Here is a 21,087-nt window from a genome sequence, read left to right on the forward strand (position 1 = left end):
GACAGTACATCTTTATCTGTTATTTCTATATGTTGCAAAACGTTTTTAACATACATTGTTGAAAACGAACTCGAAAGTAATTCATCGGTGATCACTTATACCAAATTTTCCTCCACTAACTTTAACATTATAAACGAGATCATCATTTTTTATAATTAGATCTACTATATTCTCGTTCCGAGCAGGATTCTCGACTAATTTGATTAGGGCACTGTTGTGAAGCTATAACTGAGTGGGCATGCGCGATGTAAAGGTGACGGTGTGATTCGATGGATCACGATGACGTGCAACCGACGTCATCGGTCACGCCACTGAATCACGGCTCGGGATTGGCCTCCGCTGGACTACTGAGTTGACCAGGATGTACGTGGGAGGTGAGGGTGGTGCTGGCGTGGGCTGCTTTGGGCAGTTGTAACCTGGCCTTTTAATCTTTAACCAAAGCTTCTTGATCAAATGTTGTCCGCTAGAGTTTCGATCTTTTCTTGACCCTCGACGGTCTTCAGGCGTTGTGCTGCTGTTCGACTATCTACAAGCTTTCTAGGCATGTCTACCGTTGGGGAAGACGTTGGGAAGGCTGGTTCCCTGGCGACTCGAGTGAGCGATCCGGTGATGGATGTCCGGCTGATCCCAGAGTTCAAGCTAGTGTGCCAGCTGCGAGGTTTGTCGGACTTGCACAATATCATACCGCTGCGGCTCACCGGCCGTGCGTTTGCTGTCTATCTGCAGCTGGGTAGTACTAATAAGCTGATATACGAATCAAGGAGGCTCTTGTCTTCGCATTTGCGTCAGATCGGTTCTGCGCTTACGAGAAGTTCACCGGCCGTAAGGTGGGTGAAGGTCAATCGGTGGACGAGCACTTGGCCGACTTGCGTCGTCTGGCAGTGCTGTTTGGGGCCATGCCTGGCACCAGCCTGGCCCGTGTTTTTGTGGCAGGCCTACCTGACGCTGCCCGCCGCATCCTCCGCGCTGGTTCACTCAAGGGATCCATGGACAATGGTCAGATCCTGAGCTGCGCTCGTGCCGTGCTGATTGAGGAGAATGGGGGCGCTGCTGCGGCAGGTGTTGCGCTGCGGCGCCCTGCGCATGCTGGTGAACAGGTCGAGGCAGCTGTTGTAACCTGCCATGACTGTGGTCAGTCCAATCACTACGCTCGTAACTGTCTAGCTGGACGCGACGGCGCCGAGGTGGACGCGGCAACATACGCTGCTTTTGTTGCTGCCGCCGAGAGCATATCGCTTCTTTATGCCCGGGAAACGGCTTAGAAGATGTGGAATCAGCGCCAGCCTCCTGTTAGGCTTGTCAGTAACAGGTGCTCAGCCGATGGTTCGGTTGATCGTGGACGCCCTGGTGGACACCGTCAACACAAAGAGCATCGCTCACGTCTCTGTGCTCCCGTTGGACGAAGCAGGATATCTGTAGGATGACGAAGAGCATTGAACGGTACTTGTGCGAGGGAACGGGTGTGGTGCTCGTCCAGCTTCCGTCGGGAGTTGTCACTATTGGAGGTGGTGGTGGTGGTCACTAGGTCGCTCAACCTCAACTTCCTCCTCGGCATGAATGGCGTTAGGGTTTTCCGTGGTGTGACGGTGCGCACGCCGAACGACGTGCGGTTGGGTGTTAACGAGTCTCCATCTTCAGCAGTAGCGACTATGACTACAGGTCCCATTATTGATGAAAAGGATTTCACCGTGACCTGTGATGCGGTAGCGAGAAAGTAGACGGTTTTGTGAAAGTGGTGTGACGGTACGGAGCCGCCACGTCTGTTGAACACTACTCCGGAGTGCCGGATACGACCGGAGGCTCGCTAACAGTACGAACGCGAGCTGTCGCTATGGATTGTAGACGGCTGGCTAGTTCAACCCGACGAGAGGCGTCACGGAGCAGTGAAGGAGACGATCCCGGTGATGGCCATGGTTCAAAGAACAAAGGGAAGGTGCTCCCGGTGCTCGGCTTCTGTGAGTTGAGCTCTCATCTTCGTCCACATACGGCCGACGCAGACGTCTGCGGAGAGAAGATTAGAGTGGCGCCGCTGTGGGCGGAAGATTGCTCTTGTCGACCCGCGTAAAGCCTACCTTCAGATCCACGTGGGCTATTCGCTGTGGCCGTATCAGACGGTGGTATTCCAAGGACGGCGGTACTGACGCGGCTGGGCTATGGACTGAGCATCGCGCCCTTGGTAATGAAGGTTTTGAATACTGTATTGAGTTGGGACGAGAGGATCCATCGTGCAACTTCGTACTTAGATGACGTCCTGGTGGACGAGAAGTTGGCGCTTGCGACGGATGTTGGGAACCATCTCAGTTATCATGGCCTGGTCTGCAAGCCCGCTGAACCGAGTGTCCGAAGGAGCTCGGATGTTGGGCATACGAGTCTAGGGGAGCGACGCGACCTTTTTTGGAAACGAGACAACGATGTTGGCGAGGTGCCGGAGAAGTTGACAAGATGCGTTGTGTTTTCCCTCTGTGGACGCTTCACGAGCCGCTTGCCTGTTTGTGGCTGGTTGCGTGCTGCGGCTTCCTACTTGAAAAGAAGTGCTGACGCGGTCACCACCACCTGGGACAGCGAGCTCTCCAATCCGGAACTGCACTTTATTCTCGCTGAGACCCGACAGCATGTGAAATGTTCGGATCCAGTTCATGGTCGTTGGGATGTGGATGGCGACGAGGCCGTCGTAAAGGACGCCAGTCTTGCGAAAGGGGCCGTGCTGGAGGTGAACGGCAACTTCGTTGAGGACGTCTGCGGGGTACTACGGCAGAACGGCGAGCATTGATCTCGCCGAACTTGATGACGTGCTTCGGGGAGTAAACCTTGTGGTCGCCTGGAGGATGAAAAGACTGTTGTTGATGACATTCCAAGACCGTTTGCTACTGGTTGATGTACGCGCTGTCAGGGAGGTCGCGTCTGAAAACGCAAGCTGCCAGCGAGATGCTTATTCGCCGGTGCTTGGAGACGATAAACAGTTATTAGTGAGTTCGGTTTGGAGCACGAGGTCAAATTCGTCACTTCCGCTGACCAGAGTGACACACGAGTGTTTGTCTTCTGCAGGCATCCAGTCAGATTGCTGGGCTGTCTGTGCCGTGTCCGAGCGCGAGATCGCTAATGTTCACGAAACAGCGGGCATCCTGGTATTAAGTGCACGCTGTAATTCTATCGGGAGCTCTTCCCGTTGATCACTCGACGGCAAGTGCGCAACGTCGTGCAAGGGTGTGATGCGTGTCAATCTATTGACCCAGTGCCCGTAAGGTGGAATAGAGTCAGCATGGACATCTGCCGCGTCGAGGACCAGCACTATCTGACACTGATAGACTGTGCCGTGACCAGCTGGAGTTGGTATTTTATGAACGTGGTGCACCGAAAGAATTTATGGCCGACAATGCCACCAGTTCTCGCGATTCGACGTTCTGCGAGTTCGCCTGCCGTCATATATCGCTGTGTGAACGTCCTTACCGGCAACAGATATCTGAGCGATATCATCGGTCGGTGAAGACAATAGGGGCGCAGAAACGCTGCTCTGCTGCAGAGGCCGTCTATCTCTACAGTGTGGTGCCGTGAGGTGACGACTTTTCCTCCTCCTGTAAATCGAATCTTCAGGGACGAGGTCAGGCAGCTCGGCATGGACGGTGTAAGCGAGAGTGATCGGTCAGAGAACGTGCAGCATCACCTCACGGCCGGCGGCAGTGTGGATCCACCATCCCAGCAGATGATGTAACGGTCAGAGCTCCATTGGATCGGTGACCAGAGTCGTCTCTGCGCAGAATGTCGAGGTGGGCGGCATGCCGCGCCACGTGCGTGATCTGCGGCTAGTCACGTCGCAACCATCTGTCGTAGAGGAGTCGTCTGGGGACGAGACTACTGGGAACGACGCAGAGGACGACAATCTGGTGACTTGTGTACCTGCCGCTATAAACGACTTAGCCACAGATGGAGTCGAGGGTTCAAGTGAGAATGAGGAGGAGAGTTCATGTCGACCACTGCCGCGCCGGAGTTCAAGAAAATGCCGTCCGGTGGACTGTTTTCAGTATAGTGATCTTTAAGATTAGGGAGGAGTGTTGTATGGCTGTGACTGAGTAGGTACGCGCGATGTCAGGTGACGTGGTGATTCAGTAGATTACGATGACATGCAACCGACGTCATCATTCACGCCACTGAATCACGGCTTGGGATTGGCCGCCTCCAAGACTACTGAGCTGACCAGGGTGTGCGTGGGAGGTGAGGGTGGTGCTGGCGTGGACTGCGTTGGGCAGTTGTCACCTGGCCTTTGAATCTGTTACCTGAGCTTCTTGATCAAGTGTTGTCTGCCAGAGTTCGTCTTTTCTTAACCCCCGACAGTCTTCAGGTGTTGTGCTGCTGTTCTACTATCTATAAGCACTGTCAAGCAAATTTAGGTGGAGTCCACTCCCGGAACTATTGGAAAGGGATCCACCTCATTCTAATACCGGTATATTAAAATATCCTGCTATATAGATAGAATCTTGTTCATTTCAGATTAATGTTAATTGATCATAGCATCTTCAGCCTACCTCTAGTGTCTGTGTAGGTGGCTTATAAACTAGTCCTACTGTTATTTTCTTACGTAGTTTATCTTGAATTTCCCTGGAAATGAAGTGGACATTCGCGGTGACATTTTTGTTTTTTACTACGGTATATTAATGAGATTTAAAGAGTAGGGCACCACCTCCCACTCTGTTTCCCCTATCCTTATCAAACAGGATGTACCCTGGAACTGTGCGCTTGGCGTGGAAATCTTGTGTTGATGTCAAACCAAGATTCGGAGAGAGCATTCATATTAGAAAATCCTGCCAAAGCTGTTGTCCCAAATTCTCGAGATATTATTTTGTTGAGGTTTACCACTTGCAACAGCTGACGTTTATTGATGTTTAATGGGTAGTTGCCATTTTGTAGACCATTCAGTTATTTCATCCAGATCATCTTGTAATTTTTGGATTATGTACTTCCGTAGTGTAGCGGTCAGCGTTCCTGACCGTGACGAATTCACCGGCCCGCTCAGGGTCGTGGGCATAGGTTCGAATCTTGGTTGCGGCAGTCGGTCCTTAGTGAACGAAGCTGTTTACCCACCTTAGGGGTTACTTGATAACATAGGTATCTGGCTTAGGTTAGAGTATATATATCGCGTTTATGAGATGGCTTTGATTAAGCGGTCCAGTTGACCGTGCCGTCTCAGCTAACATGAATAAGACTCTTCAGTTAATATGGCATAGCGGATCTTTATGTCATCTGTCAATGTGGACCGTAAGGTATTGAGCCCTACATCAATATCATTAGTATAGATAATGAAAAGCATGAGCCCAAGGATGGATCCCTGGGAGACCCTATTAGTAACGGGTGATCCCGGTGGCAGAGGTGAGGGGAGATATCAGGCAGCACGTCAGGTAGGAAAGGTGAGGGGCGGTGCCAGGCAATACTTCAAGTGGGAGAGGTAAGGGGAGGTGATAGATAATATGTCAGGTGTAAGAGGTTAAAGGGAGAGGCCAGGCAGCACGCCAGGTGGGAAAGGTAGAGGGCGGTGCCAGGCAGCACGTGAGGTAGGAGAGGTGAGGGGTGATGCCAGGCAGCACGTGAGGTGGGAGAGGTGAGGGCAGTGCCAGGCAGCACGTGAGGTGGGAGAAGTGAGGGCGGTGCCAGGCAGCACATGAGGTGGAAGAAGTGAGGGCGGTGCCAGGCAGCACGTCAGGTGGGAGAGGTGAGGGGTGATGCCAGGCAGCACGTGAGATGGGAGAAGTGAGGGCGGTGCCAGGCAGCACGTGAGGTGGATGAGGTGAGGGCGGTGCCAGGCAGCACGTGAGATGGGAGAGGTGAGGAGCGGTGCCAGGCAGCACGTGAGATGGGAGAAGTGAGGGCGGTGCCAGGCAGCACGTGAGGTGGGTGAGGTGAGGGCGGTGCCAGGCAGCACGTGAGATGGGAGAAGTGAGGGCGGTGCCAGGCAGCGCGTGAGGTGGGTGAGGTGAGGGCGGTGCCAGGCAGCACGTGAGATGGGAGAGGTGAGGAGCGGTGCCAGGCAGCACGTCAGGTGAGGGGCGATGCCAGACAGCATGTCAGGTGGGAGAGGTGAGGAGCGGTGCCAGGCAGCACGTCAGGTGGGAGAGGTGAGGAGCGGTGCCAAGCAGCACGTCAGGTGAGGGGCGGTGCCAAGCAGCACGTCAGGTGGAAGAGGTGAGGAGCGGTGCCAGGCAGCACGTCAGGTGGGAGAGGTGAGGAGCGGTGCCAGGCAGCACGTCAGGTGAGGGGCGGTGCCAGGCAGCACGTCAGGTGGAAGAGGTGAGGAGCGGTGCCAGGCAGCACGTCAGGTGGGAGAGGTGAGGAGCGGTGCCAAGCAGCACGTCAGTTGAGGGGCGGTGCCAGGCAGCACGTCAGGTGGGAGAGGTGAGGAGCGGTGCCAGGCAGCACGTCAGGTGAGGGGCGGTGCCAAGCAGAACGTCAGGTGGAAGAGGTGAGGAGCGGTGCCAAGCAGCACGTCAGGTGGGAGAGGTGAGGAGCGGTGCCAGGCAGCATACAAGGTAAAGAGATGGGAGGTCATGCTAGGCAGCACATCAAGTGGGAGAGACGTGTGATGCAACACATCAGACGGTAAAGCGAGAGAAATTGTCAGACATGGGAAGTGAGGGGTCGATGCCTGACAGCACCTGAGGAAGGAGGGAAGTGAGGGATGATGCCAGACATGATATCCAAAGGGAGAAAGCGCCACTTTAGGTGGATGGGTATCCCAGACTTGGTGTTGTTGTGATGTACCCCGATCATGCCACGCTGGGTTGGCATCGCTGGTGACCGCCCGCTCCTGCCACGCTAGGTTGGCATCACTGATGACCGCCCGCTCCTTCCCAGCTGGGTTAGCTTCACTGATGGCCGCCCATCTCAGGTCACATACAGCGTTCTTATATTCCTCCACCGGCTGTCATAAAGCAACACATTCTTATGTATTAGTAAATATAATGTGTCTTTTCTCGCATGGGTTGACCCAGAGAACGCCAACTGATTACGCAGCTGAGTGTCGCCGTGTCATTACCCACAGGTCAGAAATGTTTGCGTACGAGCCCAGCATTTATTGCTGGAGTTGTAATAAAGTTGACCGGTATTGGCGCTGTACTTGAAAATGGATTAAAGTTCACGATTAAAGTTGAGAGACTACTTAAGTAGGGTCGGAGGTAGGGACTTAAGTAGGATTTGGAGGGGACATTTCTGAAGGGCTCGGAAGATAGCTAATTGGAATATGGAGAGCTGGAGTTACGCGTCCTTACGGTAGGTAAGGGCCTGTAGAGAGGATGAGTGAGGTAGAGGTCCTTATGGAGGGGTAAGGAAGGTGGGGGTCCTGGCGGAAGATGAGGGAGGTGGGGATTGTAAGGAAGAGTGAGGAAATAGGGGGGAGGGGGGGGGGTCTTGTGGAGGGTAAGGGAGATGGGGTCCTTATGGAAGGTGAAGAAAGTGGGGGTACTTGCGGAAGATGTGGGTGATGGGGCTACTCCTGGGGAGCTGGTGAGACAGCTGCTGAGGGGGTAGTATAGACATGGGGAGTTATGGACGGCTGTCGAGCAAATATTCACGAAGGATTAGACAGATGGGTGTTGGTAAGGGCCAAGGATGGGGCACCTGAGGGAAGATGGATGCTTATGGAGGTTTAGGGAGACAGGTTCCAGTGGAAGGTTGGAAGCATGGGTACCTGTAGTGGGCTGGGTAGACGGGTTATGTTGATTAGGTGGGGAAGGTGTGCTCTATTGGAAGGCTGGGGAGATGTATTTCACTGGAGAGGTAGAGAGATATGTTTCAGTGGAGAGTTGGGAATTGAGTTGCAGTGGGGTGGAGGGGTGGGGGAGGGGGGAGATATGTTTCAGTGGTCTGGGGTGACGGGTTTCAGTGGAAGGTCTGAGATGTTGAATTTTGGAGGGCTAGATGATTGGTAGTTATTAAGGGCTGAAGAGGGGAATAGTTTTGAAGTGTTGAAATGGATAGGAGTAGATGGATAGATGGGGGGACTTGTTAGGGGGAAGAATATGGGTAATGATAGAGGGCAGAAGGAGATGGTTAAGGAGGTAGATACCAAGCAATGTCGGGGAGATGGGTTCTCATGGAGTGTCGGGAAGACAGGTATAGATGGAGTGTTGGGAAGATGGCTACTAATAGAGTGTTGGGTAGATGGCTACTAATGGAGTGTTGGGTAGATGGCTACTGATGGAGTGTTGGGTAGATGGCTACTGATGGAGTGTTGGGAAGATGGCTACTAATAGAGTGTTGGGTAGATGGCTACTAATAGAGTGTTGGTAAGATGGCTACTGATGGAGTGTTGGGTAGATGGCTACTGATGGAGTGTTGGGAAGATGGCTGCTGAGAGAGTGTAGGGTAAGCAGGCAATGATGGAGAGATGGGTATCTCTGTAGAATTGGGGAGTTGATTATTGATAGGTGTAACGATATGGATGATTAGAGAGGTCAGATGAATTGGCTGTTATGATGCCTTCTTCCCTGGAACTGCTAAGCTATGAAATTCTACTTCCTTTGTTTTTCCCTCTTTATATAATCTTTCTTCCTATAACAGTCAGGTCTACAAACACCTGCGAACCCTGGTTAATTTCTTGCTTTTACTTTTTTTTCATTCACCCAAGATAGCCTTGATTAGGGCTTGTTTTTCTCGTGCCATATCGGTCACTATGACAATAGAATTAGGTAATTGCAGATTGGAAGAGTTATGAAAATTCCAGTTAATGGGGCATTTCTTAGGGAGATGTGAATGTAGGTAACAATAGAGGGCTGGGAGATGGGTAGGCTTATTAGAGTATTAGGAAATTGATAAGGGAAATTGGTTCAGATGTAATATCATGGAAATGGATCCTGATTGAGTGTTGGGAAATGGGTAATGATGTAGTGTTCAGATGGTTGCTAATGGTGTTGGGAGATGGGTAATGAGGGAGTGCTGGATAGCTGGGTGCTGATGGTGTTGAGAGACGAGTGCTGTTGAAGGGCAAGGCAGAAGTTTACTGATGGAGCTTTGGTAAGATGGATACTGATGGAATGTTGGGAAGATGGGTATTAGTGGAGTGGTGGGGGGGAAAAAATGAGTACTGATAGTGGTAGGAGGGAGGGCACTGGTGGATTGTTGGGAAGATGGGTACTGGTTTGGCACAATTAGTAAGACGCAGGACTGTGAGACCGTATCTCCTGGTCACTAATGCAGTCACACGTGACCTAACAGACTATTGTGTGGGCGATGGGTAGTGGGGGATATTAGGAAGATGAGAGGGTTGGATGCAGGGCTAGAGACGAAGGCTTTTCAGGTGCTGGTTTCCCTGGCTGCCTTGTTAACACTCCCCTCTATCATTGTTATCTGTCTTCTACACTGGTGTTTGCATGTCTCCATCAATGTCAACTGTTCCTTCACAAGTGGTAGCTTGTCTTCTCATCACTGTTAGCTAATCCCTCGACCATGGTTAACATTTCTCCCTGACATTAAACGCTACTCCCTCCATCCATCGAAGGTATAGCCTGACTCCTACTGTATAGTCACTCACAAACTGGAGACCAGTTACACTTTGTTAACCTGGCTGTCGTGTTGAGACGACCGTGGACCAGTGTCCTCATGGGCCGCCTGTGTATTGCAGGTCAAGACCGAGACACAACCAGCAACAGCGCCCAACATTGCCATCACCCACGAGTTTACACGCAGTTGTTCACAATTTGACGAACGACAGTAACACAGAATCAAGGCCTCGTTGTATGGGTAGTACTACATTCACCAGATTAACTCACTACAGACGTCTCTGGCACGGGAAGGTCACTGGATTCTCGTATTCTGAACGTCGTGATCCGTCAATTTAGCAGCAGTGTTGGGAGAGGTTGGCCAGTGTGGCCCTGGGGTTGGAGGGGGTGGTGTGTGTCTCCGTGTATAGACACACACAAGTGTAGGAGTAATATTTATATGACTGTTTAAGCTATGTTGTAGGTTAGGATAGGTTATTTACAACAAAAGTTTTATAAAAGCAAGTGATAACGGGTGTAAACTTATATCAAGATTTTGTTGTTTTTCGACGGCTGATTTGACAGTGTAATGTGGAAGGTGTGTCCCCGCCCTTGAGGCCGCTGCTGCAGTGTTGTCTGGTGGCTGAGGGTAATGTGGTCTTTATGAGGAAATTATACACCAGATAGTTGCAGCGTCACCAGACTGGGAAGCATCATGACTTTCTGATGCCACACCTGTTAAGGGACTTACGGTTGAATGTAGTATTTTTTTTTCCCTCTTGGAGGCTCCTGTCGGTGAGAGAAGTACGTCGAGGTCTGTCCATAACTGGAATGTGAGGAGGGTTAATGAGAGGAAACAATATTTTAGGGATTTCGGAGGAAATGAAAAAAACTGTTTTTTGAGAGGGACCAGATCATAGTTATCTGGTAAGACATGAGGGATCCTGAATGTCGAAGTGTATGTAAAGAAACTGATATCACAGCAAGTCACCCTTGTCACCAACACCCACACAGTAATTATGTGAAGCAGTGGCTTGCGGAGTGATACATGTTGTAGCCCGAGGAGGGAGCAATCGGGCTCTTAATCTCTGATTCTCTCTCTAACAGACCTAGGAGAGAACACACACCCTGTTCCCCTTCTCCTCCCTCCTGTAGCACGAGGATAGAACACATGAAGCCCTTCCCTGATCCGGTGCTTCGGCTGGATAACATTTTCTCACGTTAAGGTTCTTCAGGGTTTCACGCAAAATTTAATGATCCTCGCAATGCTTTTTGACAGGCAAACGTGGGATGATATGGTCAGTAAACATCGCTTGGAGGAGCCTCAGTAAAACACTCAAAGCTTTAGAGGGAACATATGTGTCATATCTGAGTAGAGGATCTGTTAATAGAACGAAGCCAACGAAGCGAACTTGTGGGACGATGAAATATAAAAGTGCTTGTTGCCTAAGAAAGTGGCTCGTAAGAAACTCAGCGAGACCAATAGCCAACATGACAAGTTATGTGATTTTGCGTGGAGAAAGTAAGAGAGTTATAAGACAAAATAATGTTTAGATGAAGCGTGTGTTGTTGAAGATAGCAAAAGAAACCCTAAGTAGTTTTACAGTTATGTTACAAGTCGCAGCCATTACCCAGTCAGTTGGTCAATTATTTATGGAAACGGTAGCTTGGTTCAAGACAACGAAGTCATGACGAACATCGTAAATGTCTAACTTTTTTGCATCCCGAATCCAGTTTCACTTAAATGAGAGGAGAACGTTCAGCAACAAATTGACGTAAAAGCCAAATATAAACTATCGGCAATAAACAGAATGAAAATGAATTAAACGTCAAGCCCTTATAAGGTTTTATCCGAGGATGCTGGAAGAGGAGACAAATGAGATAGTTAATCCCTTGACTGCCATATTCAATAAGTCACTTGCTATGGGAAAAGTTCCAGAGGAAGGGAAAACGTCTGGAGTGAGAGGTCTTATGGAAGCCATCTTTCGAGACAAAATTGTGAACCATTCAGAGGATCACCACTTGATAAACGATTCTCAGCTTAGTTTTCGACGAAATCGCTCATGTCTGACATATCTGCTCGATTTCTTCTATAATACATATAATGTATGATGAAAGTAAAGCAGTTGATGTAATCTATCTGGATTTTCAAATAGCATGCGATAAGGTCTTGCATCAAAGGTTACTACTGTATTAAGAATTTAGTCACATGGCATTTGATGGGGTAGTAGGTCGGTGGATAGGAAATTGGTTGACTGGCCGTAAGAGTTGTGATTAATGGAAAAGCCACGTAGTGGTTACATGGAACGAGTGGTGTGCCACAGGATCAGTCTTGGGACCGTTTCTCTTTCTCATATATATATATATTAGTGATATTGATGATAACAGGCGGCATTGTGAATAGTACTTTTGGAAAGCATATATTAAAACCAGTTATTATTGTGCTCTTAGTGACCTCCTTGATCACCGTTTTATAGACATAAGAAGATCAGTAAGCCAAGATATCTAGTCAGGTGTGACGAGTTTCACCGAGTTCCTTCCACCCCCACCTGACTTGTCCGTGTACCCTACTCCGCTCACCACACCCCAACTGCCGGGCGTTGTACCTCACTCCGCTCACCACACCCCAGCTGACGGTCCTTGTACCTCACTCCTGCTCACCGCACACCCAGCTGACGTGTCCTTGTACCTCACTCCGCTCACCACACCCCAGCTGACGGTCCTTGTACCTCACTCCGCTCACCACACCCCAGCTGACGGGCTTTGTACCTCCATCTGCTCACCGCACACCAGCTGACGTGTCCTTGTACCTCACTCTGCTCACCACACACCAGCTGACGTGTCCTTGTACCTCACTCTGCTCACCACACCCCAGCTGACGGGCCTTGTACCTCACGTCTGCTCACCACACACCAGCTGACGTGTCCTTGTACTTCACGCTGCTCACCACACACCAGTTGACGTGTCCTTGTACCTCTCTTTGCTCACCACACACCAGCCGACGCACCTTATTGATAATATAAAAGCTCCAGCATCTGGTTTTGATGACATTCTTGTACATGTATTGAAGTCTTGCTCTTATGTATAGTTAGCCCCATTTTGTCCCATATCATTAACTAGTCTTTTTGAACTGGAAAAAGTCAACAGAAACAAGTTTGATTACCTACTTACTTAATAAATGAAGCCCTGAATAAGAAATAGCATGTTTGGATATTTTTATTAATATATTTATTAAGAAAGATAAAGCTAAATGGAATGACTGGATATTTTTAAAATCATTTATCAGATCTTATTAAGGGACAACAATATGTCGTTTACAAGCATCATTCGAGAGATCAAATAATATTACAGATGTTCTACAGGGCTCAATTCTAGAACCCCTATTGATTTTTTGCTTTCATTAATGATACAGTTAATACTAGTACGAAGTTAAAATGTTATATATGCAAATGATATAAATGTTTTAATGTCACACAAAAATGCCCATACTCATATTCAAACTCAGAAATGAACTTGTGGAAATATACGTCTGGGTTGGTTCTAATGAATTAGCATTAAATGTCGTTAAAACCTACTATATGGTCTTCCATTGGACAGCCAAGGTTGAAACAGCAGCAGCTTGTAATTAGGGGTAATGGCATAGTTAACCGGTTAACATCTAACTTCCTTCCTGTAACAGTTGACAGCAAATTAACATGGCAGGAACATATTGCGAATGTAAGACCGAAATTAGCTCAGATTTGTGGCGTACTGTATAAGGTTCTAGTAATGCTTACAACATCGGCACTGAGGCGTGTTCACCATCCTCTGGTCTGTCCTCAGGTAACGTGTGGTGTAACGCTCTGCGGCCCAGTGTGTATAACACACGAAAATACTTTAGCTGTCACGTTAGTCAACCAGAGAAGCATTTCTCAAATTGAAAGATCTCGATACTGATCAAATATATAAATATTTTTTCCATGTTATTGATATATAAGGCACTGAATGGATTAAGCTGTTGTCCGTATTTCTTTAATTCCATAATTCGTAGTGACAGTACACGCGGTCGAGACGTACATGTACTGGTCAGTACACTCGCCCACAGACGACACATGACCCGCTAGGGGTCCACGTTAACTCTCTGCCTCTCCAACTGAAGACTGATCATACACTCGACTCTTGTAAACGTAACTTGAAGCCAATGCTGCTTAGTGATACTATAAATCCTTCACACCCATATGGTCCTCTAGTGTGTGATGTTAGTTGACTAAAGTTTTAGTTTGTTAATTTTACCATATACGTATATTTGTGTTTCTTTCATTGAATGAGTCAGAGGCAGAATTAGTTAGATGTTTTTAGTACGTATACTTTAAGGTTCGTGTAGAAACTACGGCTCAGCACACCTGACATTTAAACTTTTTCTTTTTTTGCGATGTATGAATAACTTTGTGTAATATCAAAATTCACAAATGATACAAAGCTGCGTAATAAATCTGCAAGTGAACATTTACAAGCTCAAATTGAAATTGACATGAACTGATGGACTGGACTCGTACGTTTCAAGTGAATTTCATTATCAGTAAGCGTAAAGTTTTACAATATTTGTAATGTAAATGTAAAGGCAAGTTACAGTATGAATTCTGTTGGACTACAAACAGTAAATAAGGAAAAATACTCAGGCCTGATGATCTCTGGTGACCGAAAACCGAGTAAGCACTGCACAAGAGCAGTGAAAAGAACGAACAAAATACAAAATTCTTAGATTCATAGGTCGGGCGTTTTACAGTTCATTCGTTCGTCCCCATCGTGAATACTGTGTTCAGTTTTGGTCATTCTGTCTACAAAAAGACGCAGACAGAATAGTGACAGAGCAGCGCCGAGCTATCAAGATGATTCCCGCGTTGAGAAGCAAATCCTGTGAGAGCAGCTGAAACAATTTGAGTCTCTGTAGCTCAGATGAGAGAAGGTTCAGTGGTGATCTGATACTAATACATGCGTTCAGAAATATCAAAGGCGTTCCTGATCTTGATCTGACTCCCTGCTTAAGACTTGATTCGTCAGATTTCACTCGTAGTGATGAATACAAGTTCTTGGACGAACGTTTTACGTCTGTGAAGCGAAATACTTTTTCTACCACAGGATTGTTAACATCTAGAGTAAAATGCCAATAGAGAGGTTGTAAGCAGTATTGTATATACGTTTAAGAATAAACTTGATAAGTAGTTCGCTCTAAGTCAACGACTTAGGTCATTTGCGCCTCCTAAGTCTCATTGGCAGTTTGTAGGTTATTGTCTTTATATATATGTGCCTTCCAACTTATACCACGTTAATCCGTGTTTCTGTTATCTTCCATTATCACACACAACCCCGAAATGACTCGGTGATCTGTTACTGTTTGGTTAATTTTGTATGTCTGTGTCTTGATCAAACTGGGGGTATGTTTAGGGTGGGTAGAGCGGCCAGACAGTCTTGGCTGTACCTAGTGAGGGACGTCTCACGAGGGGAACGTCCGGCCGAGAGCGAGCGATAATGATAGATTTTGGAGGAAGTCGAGGCCTAACCTGATGGATGGTTAAGGCTGTCCTGTCTTTACGGATGGCAAGGTTTGCTCCTCTCTCTCTCTCTCTCTCTCTCTCTCTCTCTCTTCCCATAGTCGTTTCTCTCCCCCCCTCCTCTCCTTTCGCATCTATATCGCCTTTCATTCTCCCCTCGACTCTCCCTCTTCCATTCCCTCTCTCCTCGCTCTTTAGCTTTCCACCTGGCTCCCATTCATGTCGTTTCCCCTCGCAAAATCTTTCATTTCTATATTTATTCATTCAATCCCTTGATCTTCGCCTTCCATATTTCTGCTGCCCTTCTCTCCCCACCTCTAGTAGCTCTCCTCTGACAACCCTTTCCTCTCTATTTTCTTTCCCCGTTTCCCTCTTCCCTCTTTCTTACTCTGCTAACATTCCAATTTTTCCTCCCTCCCTCCCTTCCTTTTTCTCCTCTCCCCTCCACTCCACCCTCACTTCTCCCCTTGCTCTCCTACCTCCTGGCCTCCCTTTCAGATGGAATGCTAATAGAGGCATCAGTTCCTTATCCATTTACCGTTGTTAAACAGTGTAGCGACTTGCAAAGTCCCTTCGGACGTGCGATGAGCCTTCCTGGCCGGATATCCACAGAGTCTGAGACCTGAGGGTTGATGGTGGCCCAGGCACGGGTCCCAAGAGCATGGGAGTTAAGGAGTTGATGGCCCGTAGAGTGATACACCAGGGAAAGATAGGCTGGTAATAGCCTGGCCGGTCGTTCCCAGAGACTGAGGTTTTTGTATGATGACAGCCAGGATCGTAGAGCTGATAGATAGGGTTGTCTTGATGGTAGCCTTGGCACTGGTGCACTGAGCCTGTAGCTCTTAGTTGATGGTAGTCTGAGTAGAAGTGCATAAAAGAGAAAGATTCTTGGCTGATAGTTCCCCGGGTAATTATGCATAGAACTTGAGGTTAAAGGTGGGAGTATGGTGCACAGAACGTATGGGTTTGAGATGATGATAAGCCTACCAGTGGTATGTATAATTGTAGATTATGGGGTAGTGGTGGCTCGGAGGCCATACTTGTAGATGGCTCATCATCTGTTCCAATAGAACCTGAAATATTCTGTGATGATGGCCCGTTAGTTGTCCATAGGACCAGATGTGGTCCATGATGATGGTCCATCAGTAGCCCACAGAACCTGAGGTAGATGTGGATAGTGGCCCAACAATGGTCCAGAGAACATGAGGCTGTTTTTTGCTCATGGTCCGTCAACGGTCCACACGGCCTGACGTGGTCGTTGATGACGGCTCGGGCAGTGATCTGTAGTGCCTTGGGATGTGAGGTGGTGATGGCTGTGGCGTCTCTCAAGTGTACTAGCGCTGTTGCTCTTTCAGGAACACTTACCCCTTTGCCATGATAAGAAGTACACTTGCATTTTTCTGGCTCTGCTCCCCTCTCCCTTCCCGCCTTAACACACCACACTGGGTTATATCCACTCCAGGTACACCCTCAGGCTAGGAAGTTTAAGAGGGCAGGGAGAGATGAGGAGAGAGAGAGAGAGAGAGAGAGAGAGAGAGAGAGAGAGAGAGAGAGAGAGAGAGAGAGAGAGAGCATTTAGGGATGTACATCACGATCGTGATCGTTGCTGAGTTGAAAGAGGTTCTGGAGAGGTAGTTGACCGATTCACCTCCTCAAGACCGCACTCGACGACCACATCCGCTGCTCTCGTCCACCAGGCCGAGCGTCGTCCACATATACAGGAGAGAGAACGGTCGTCCACATATACAGCAGAGAGGACGGTCGTCCACATATACAGCAGAGAGGACGGTCGTCCACATATACAGCAGAGAGGACGGTCGTCCCTATTGTAAAAGGAAGGGATAAGAAATGTGCCTTGGTTACGGCGGTTTATTCAGCTTCAGGTGTACGTAGAATGATGGAGGAAATAATCAGGAACAAAGCCGTGAAATGATCAATTAAAGATGATTAATTTTCTAGCAAATTTATCAGAAGTGTTTAGTGATATGCCAACTGGGACTGGAAATTATCCTTTTGTGACATAGATTTTCAAGATTAATTTTAAGAGACTACTGTGCAAAATCAATTTCACAAGACCGGAAACAAACTATGTTTGTGGGTAAGTTAATGGATTATCGACAAAGAGCAACATGTACATAGTTTCTCGGTCGGTGTAGATAGGTAATACCTTAAGGGCATTTCATCTTCTGTAAATGGTAACTTAGGTTGCTGCTAGAAATCATATTTACACATTTATGGCAAGACTTCTGGAAGAGATTTAGAGATGTTATGAAACTCAGATTGGGGTGTCCAAACGTGTGTGGATGTAACCCAGATGAGAAATAAGGAGAGATCGGTAGTATGTTTGAGGAGAGGAACCTGGATGTTTTGGCTGTGAGTGAAATGAAGCTCAAGGGTAAAACGGAGGAGTGGTTTGGGAATGTCTTGGGAGTAAAGTCAGGGGTTGATGAGAGGACAAGAGCAAAGGAAGGAGTAGCACTACTCCTGAAACATGAGTTGTGGACGTATGTGATAAAGTGTAAGAAAGTAAACTCTAGATTGAAATGGGTAAAACTGAAAGTGGATTGAGAGAGATGGGTGATGATTGGTGCTTATGCGCCTGGTCATGAGAAGAAAGATCATGAGAGGCAAGTGTTTTGGGAGCAGCTGAGTGAGTGTGTCAGCAGTTTTGATGCACGACACCGGGTTATAGTGATGGGTGATTTGAATGCAAAGGTGAGTAATGTGGCAGTTGAGGGAATACTTGGTGTACATGGGGTGTTCAGTGTTGTAAATGGAAATGGTGAAGAGCTTGTAGATTTGTGCTGAAAAAGGGCTGGTGATTGGGAATACCTGGTTTAAAAAGAGAGATATACATCAGTATACCTATGTAAGTAGGAGAGACGGCCAGAGAGCGTTATTAGATTGTGTTGATTGATAGGCGTGTGAAAGAGAGACTTTTGGATGTTAATGTGCTGAGAGGTGCAACTGGATGGATGTCTGATCATTATCTTGTGGAGGCGAAGGTGAAGATTTGTAGAGGTTTTCAGAAAAGAAGAGAGGATGTTGGGGTGAAGAGAGTGATGAGAGTAAGTGAGCTTGAGAAGGAAACTTGTGTGAGGAAGTACTAGGAGAGATTGAGTGCAGAATGGAAAAAGTTGAGAGCAAAGAACGTAAGGGGAGTGGGGGAGGAATGGGATGTATCAAGGGAAGCAGTGATGGCTTGCGCAAAAGATGCCTGTGGGAGTTGGCCAGATTAGAAAGGGTAGTGAGTGGCGAGATGAAGAAGGAAGATTGTTAGGGAAATAATGCAAATGACTGTGAGATGTATAGAATAAAGAGGCAGGAGGTCAAGAGAAAGGTGAAAGAGGTGAAAAAGAGAGCGAATGAGAGTTGGGGTGAGAGAGTATCGTTAAATTTTAGGGAGAATAAAAAGATGGTTTGGAAGGAGGTAAATAAAGTGTGTAAGATAAGAGAACAAATGGGAACATCGGTGAAGGGGGCTAATGGGGAGGTAATAACAAGTAGTGGTTATGTGAGAAGATGGAGTGAGTATTTTGAAGGTTTGTTGAATGTGTTAGATGATAGAGTGGCAGATATAGGGTGCTTCGGTCGAGGTGGTGTGCAAAGTGAGAGGGTCAGGGAGAATGGTTTGGTAAACAGAGAAGAGGTAGTGAAAGCTTTGCGGAAGATGAAAACAGGCAAGGCAGTGGGTTTGGATGGTATTGCAGTGGAATTTATTAAAAAAGGGGGTGACTGTGTTGTCGACTGGTTGGTGAGGATATTCAATGTATGTACGGCTCCTGGTGAAGTGCCTGAGAATTGGCGGAATGCATGCATAGGGCCATTGTGCAAAGGCAAAAGGGGTATAGGTGAGTGTTCAAATTACAGAGGTATAAGTTTGTTGAGTATTCCTGGGAAATTATATGGGAGGGTATTGATTGAGAGGGTGAAGGCATGTACAGAGGATCATATTGGGCAAGAGCAGTGTGGTTTCAGAAGTGGTAGAGAGTGTTTGGATCAGGTGTTTGCTTTGAAGAATGTATGTGAGAAATACTTAGAAAAACAAATGGATTTGTATGTAGCGTTAATGGATTTGGAGAGTGCATATGATAGAGTTGATAGCGATGCTCTGTGGAAGGTATTAAGAGTATATGTTGTGGGAGGCAAGTTGCTAGAAGCAGTGAAAAGTTTTTATCGAGTGTGTAAGGCATGTGTACGAGTAGGAAAAGCGGGAAGTGATTGGTTCCCAGTGAATGTCGGTTTGCGGTAGGGGTGCGTGATGTCCCCATGATTGTTTAATTTGTTTATGGATGGAGTGGTTAGGGAGGTGAATGCAAGAGTCTGTTGTGGATGAGAGGGCTTGAGAAGTGAGTTAGTTGTTGTTCGCTGATGATTCAGCGCTGGTGGTTGATTCGGGTGAGAAACTGCAGCAGCTTGTGACTGAGTTTGGTAAGGTGTGTGAAAGAACAAAGCTGAGAGTAAATGTGAATAAGAGCAAGGTTATTAGATTCAGTAGGGTTGAGGGACAAGTCAATTGGGAGGTAAGTTTCAATGGAGAAAAACTGGAGGAAGTGAAGTGTTTTAGATTTCTGGGAGTGGATTTAGCAGCGGATGGATCCATGGAAGCGGAAGTGAGTAACAGGGTGGGGGAGAGGGGTGAAGGTTCTGGGAGCGTTGAAGAATGTGTGGAAGGCGTGAACGTTATCTCTGAGAGCAAAAATGGGTATATTTGAAGGAATAGTGGTTCCAGCAATGTTATATGGATGCGAGGCGTGGGCTATAGATAAGGTTGTGCGGAGGAGGGTGGATGTGTCCGAAATGAGATGTTTAAGGACAATATGTGGTATGAGGTGGTTTGATTGAGTAAGTAATGAAAGGATAACAGAGATGTGTAGTAATAAAAAGAGTGTGATTGAGAGAGCAGAAGATGGTGTATTGATATGGTTTGGTTACATGGAGAGAATGAGTGTGTCAGAGGTGGAGGGAACGAGGAGAAGTGGGAGACCAAATTGTAGGTGGAAGGATGGAATGAAAAAGATTTTGAGCGATCGGGGCCTGAACATGCAGGAGGGTGAAAGGCGTGCAAGGAATACAGTGAATTGGAACGATGTGGTATACCGGGGTCGACGTGCTGTCAATGGATTGAGCCAGGCATGTAAAGCGTCTGGGGTAAACCATGGAAAGTTCTGTGGGGCCTGGATGTGGAAAGGGTACTGTCGTTTAAGTGCATTATGCATGACAGAGACTGAGTGTGAACAAAAGTGGCCTTTGTTGTCTTTTCCTAGTGCTACCTCGCGCACATGCGGGGGCAGGGGGTTGTTATTTCATGTGTGGCGGGGTGGCGATGGACATGAATGAAGGCAGCAAGTATGAATTATGTACATGTGTGTATATATATATATATATATATATATATATATATATATATATATATATATATATATATTTTTTTTTTTTTTTGCTTTGTCGCTGTCTCCCGCGTTTGCGAGGTAGCGCAAGGAAACAGACGAAAGAAATGGCCCAACCCACCCCCATACACATGTATATACATACGTCCACACACGCAAATATACATACCTACACAGCTTTCCATTGGTTTACCCCCGCTTCACATGCCCTGATTCAATCCACTGACAGCACGTCAACCCCGGTATACCACATCGATCCAATTCACTCTATTCCTTGCCCTCCTTTCACCCTCCTGCATGTTCAGGCCCCGATCACACAAAATCTTTTTCACTCCATCTTTCCACCTCCAATTTGGTCTCCCACTTCTCCTCGTTCCCTCCACCTCCGACACATATATCCTCTTGGTCAATCTTTCCTCACTCATTCTCTCCATGTGACCAAACCATTTCAAAACACCCTCTTCTGCTCTCTCCACCACGCTCTTTTTATTTCCACACATCTCTCTCACCCTAACGTTACTTACTCGATCAAACCACCTCACACCACACATTGTCCTCAAACATCTAATTTCCAGCACATCCACCCTCCTGCGCACAACTCTATCCATAGCCCACGCCTCGCAACCATACAAAGTTGTTGGAACCACTATTCCTTCAAACATACCCATTTTTGCTTTCCGAGATAATGTTCTCGACTTCCACACA

Source organism: Panulirus ornatus, chromosome 3 (assembly GCF_036320965.1).
Source record: "Panulirus ornatus isolate Po-2019 chromosome 3, ASM3632096v1, whole genome shotgun sequence".
NCBI lineage: Eukaryota > Metazoa > Arthropoda > Malacostraca > Decapoda > Palinuridae > Panulirus > Panulirus ornatus.